This window comes from Vicugna pacos, chromosome 11 (assembly GCF_048564905.1).
Source record: "Vicugna pacos chromosome 11, VicPac4, whole genome shotgun sequence".
NCBI classification, from domain to species: Eukaryota; Metazoa; Chordata; class Mammalia; order Artiodactyla; family Camelidae; genus Vicugna; species Vicugna pacos.
This window is the reverse complement of record NC_132997.1, coordinates 100,780,913-100,784,999: the sequence shown is the minus strand read 5'-3', so window position 1 is coordinate 100,784,999 and position 4,087 is coordinate 100,780,913.

The following is a 4,087-nucleotide window of genomic DNA, read 5'->3' as shown; positions in this document are numbered from 1 at the left end:
CCTCCTGCACTGAGCCTGATCGACCACAGCCATTAAAGTTTTTCCAATTTAAAGTTGAAGTTCAAGTAATAAAATTGGCTGCGTTTGTTTTTAATATGAGGAATTAGAGCCTGAAGATTTCGGATCAGACTCCGGCTCTGATAATGAGTTCCAGGAGCCACGGCCTCCATCGGCAGATCCTGGGAAAAACTGCACAGCGAAGAGGCAAAGCAGATGGGACGCGGTTGGAAGGACAAGGCGGCTTGGGGCACCGCTTGGCTCAGTTGTGTTACGTTTCCAACATGCGATAAATTCAGCCACCACTTTTAGGAAAGGGAAGCGGTGATGGAGGCAGAAGAAAACGCTTTATGATGTGGGCCCCGCCATCCTGTGCCCGGGCGTCCCTAGCCCACATCCCGCAGCTACTGGAGGAAGCTGCCCTGGGGACACCAGGCTCCAGCAGCACACACCGCACCCCCAGAAAGACGGTCAGGCCCAGCCTAGGATGCTTTCCGATCCTGACTCCCAAAGGCAGGGCTGGACCCCTTTCCACCATCACTCAGGCTGCCCGAACGTCCTGGGAGATGCATCGCCAGTCAGTCTCTTCTCTCTCTCACATACCCACACACACACACGTGTGTGATAGAAAAACATCGCAGCCGTATCAGTAAACAAAGGACGCTGTGGCCATCAGGTCATCAGCCGCTGCCCCCGCCCCCGACTGAGCGGAGGGGGCTCAGGATGGAGACCAGCAGGCAGCCCAGCCTCTGCAGCCGCCCCCAGCAGTGCCCCCAAGGGGATGCAGGACGGGAAAGCACAGGACACTGGCCCCGGCAGCTCCGGTGCCCATCAGAGGAGTGATTTCAGGGAGCCCAGACCTTTGCGCCCTCCCGTACATAGCAAAGCGCTAAGTTCCTTACCTGGGCACGTCTGAGTTTCTTTAATTAACAGTCATCTCTTGATATTCTGACTGCCTGGTCTTTGTTGTAAAAACCCCCACGTGTCCTGTCTCTGTGGAGCCGTCCCTCAGAGGGATCTGAGAGGCCTCCATCCGAGGCTCCAGGGGCTCCAGTCCTCAGAAACGCCCACCAAATGGAGCATAGCTCTCGACTTCTAGGCTGTGCCTTGTATCTCAGTTGACACAGTGTGTAAAGGAAATCAGGGAGTCGATACATTTTAACTTGAAAATATAGAATATAGCTAAGTGTTCAGGATGTGATTTATGTTTAAAACCTGTGTTTTAATGATTTTACATTTCATTTCCCATTTCTGCTTTCAATCTCCATAAGCAACAAGGGGGCCAACTGTGCACACCTTGGCCGTAAACCCAGGAATATATCTGCCCCCTCCGCCCCCAGCTCTCCAGCCGAGCTCCGGCCTCTGCTGCGCTCGGCGGCCCCGCTGACCCAGGCTCTCAGGGCCCTGTCCGCTCCGCCCCGCCCCCTGGGCCGCGGGCGCCCCTCCGCATCCCCATCCGTACGCACAGCCGGGCGCTCAGGGCTCACTGAGCGCTGCCTGAATGTCTGCGTCAGGTTGCAGAGTAAGTCCTTTCCTTGTGACTCAAGCTTATTCATTTAAGCACCATTCTTTCTTTTTTCCCGTATTTCAAATCCAAAAGGAAGTCTTTCAGGCGCCCATGTCTCCTTAAGAGAGTCATCCACCTTACTAGACGGCTCTCCCTGGATGCCAGCGTGAGCCTGATTACGGAAGGTGCAAAATCCAGCCCGTCTTCTGCTTCCGAAGGGGAGCAGGACCCTGTGGGCTCTCCATGGTACAAATCCTTTCTCTCCCCATTTTCTCTTGTAGGACACAGGCTTCATTCGGCCTCCTTGACCTTCCCTGAGTCCTAAAGGGCAGATTCAAAGAGTTGCTAATCACAGAAGTGAGGGTGCGCAGGAACAAAGGAGGAGCAGCCAGGAGACAGCAGTGCGGCCCTGGGGCAGGGGCCGGGGCCCTCCTCAAGGAGTACACACAACGGTGTCTAAGTTCTTCCGCAGAAACTTAATGTCCCCTTCCCCAGCCCCTGCTCTTGTTTATGGCCGAGCAGAATCTTCAGAGATGGTTTTTTGGGGGGACGCTGAGCCCACCAGACGGCCAGCATTCTGGGTAAAAGCAACCTCCTTCTTGTTACCAAGTTGCTGCCCCTAGGACCACACCCCTGCCCCTCCCTCATCCACAAACCGAGGACTCTAAGTCTCAGGAGGCAGCCGCAGAGCAGAAGCAAGGACTGGGCAGAATCATGAGGCCCAAGGTGGTCGAGGACTCGGCTCCCAGTGACCTTGACCTCATTATATGCGTGTTGTCATAGGTTAGCTGCCCAGTGACACACCCACCGGCACCATGATGCTGACAGTTGCCATGACAACAGCCGGAAAAGTCCACACACAGACAGAAAAACGGCGACTGGCCCCCACACGCCCAGAAGGAGGCCGTGGTGGCAGGAGCCTCCCCTCACAGCCCATGTGGCCGCCCCGGAGCCGGGGCTGCCGGGACTGGCCATCCTGGCTGACGGCTCCCGCCTGAGCGCCTTTCCTTCCATTTCCCCTTCTGAGCAATAGTGCGCCCTCGCTGTGCCCCTCTGCCTCTGCTGCGGGAGTGCTTTCGCCTCCGGCAGCCAGGACCACGCTGTGGTGGGCCTTCTAATTTAGGGTCTCCCCATCTGCTGACTCTTCCTTGAGGCCCGGACCCCGCCCTCTGTTTCCTCTCCGTCACTGGTTACAGAAACCAGAATTCCGGGTGTCACCTCCCTTCTCCTCTCGGCCTCCACCTCCCTCGGTCTTGTGGGGTCCACGCTGCTCTCCAGCACCAGAGGGGGACTCGTGCGGTCTCCTGGTGAGTGTGGCCAGGGGCGGGCGTCAGCAGGGGACAGAGCACGAGGACAGTAAGTTGGACTCCTCCCCTCCCCTCCCCCTCCTGTCCCCGCCCCCTGCACCCACCCCCGCTGGGTCAGCCTGGGTCCGCCTAGGCCACCCGCTCTCCCCAAAGCCAGGGGGACGTCACATGACCCTCTCCTGGGGGTGCCCCAGACAGGAGGGGGCAGAAGCACCTGTGACAGACGGCCTTTCAGCCGATGCTAAGGCGATGCCGGGCACTCCATGGGGGCACTTCCGACGTGAGAACCAGGCTGCAAACACGGCGGAAAGCGGTCAAGGGCGTGGGGTTGGACCCCGGGAGGGCGGGGGAGCAGCTACATAACCTGGGGGCCCAGCACAAGATGATAACGTGGGGTCCCTTGATCAATATTTATGAAGACTTTCAAGACGGCGGTGACAGAGCACACGACCGATTGCGGGCACCTGGAACACAGGGCTCGGCCCCCCACGCCCACCTAGCAGCCGCCCGCAGGCAATTGGCCGCCGATCACGTCCGTCCGAGGTGAGCGGGGCCCAGGGGCCGGCCTCCCGCTTGGGCCGAGGCCCCCCTGCTGAGGGGTCTTCACTGCCCTCGGCGGCGTCCCCTCCCCACCGGGCGCCGGGCGCCCCACGCGGCACCCCTGGTGCGGGGGCGGCGGCCGAGGGGAGGGGCCCCTCCGGGTCCAGCGCAGGCACCCCCAGCCCCCGGCCACGTGGGCCCCTGCCCAGGGACTGCTGCCGGGTCTGCTTTTAAGGGCTGAACTTTTAGGAGGAAACAACACGAACATTTGCACATAATTCATGTTCAGTTTATGTCAACATCGTTCTCTGAAAGCATTTCTACACGAACTGCCACTTTTCCATTTCGAAATTTACTGCATTTAAGCTGCCTTTTGATTAAAAATATCTTGTTAGCATTTCGCTCTGGTAAAGTCATAGATCAAGAGAGTGAGGTCCTGGAGGAAACGCCGTCGCCGACCCCAGCGGCTCAGACAACAGAAGGGAAGGGCTCTGCCTCCCCCGCTGCCGCAGCACGGAACATGGGCCCCTGCCTGATGGTCTCACACGTAAGGCCAGATTCTACACGAATTGAGGGGTTTTGGCCATTTGGGGAGATTACGGGGGGCTGGTTTACAGCTTGCTTTCCGATGACACTAACTGGACTCCCCTGCGACAGAGGGGAACACTTGGATCTTTCTCTTAGTTCAAAAGTTTCCCATTTTATAAACTTTTTTTTGGCCATTTTAAGCTGTAAT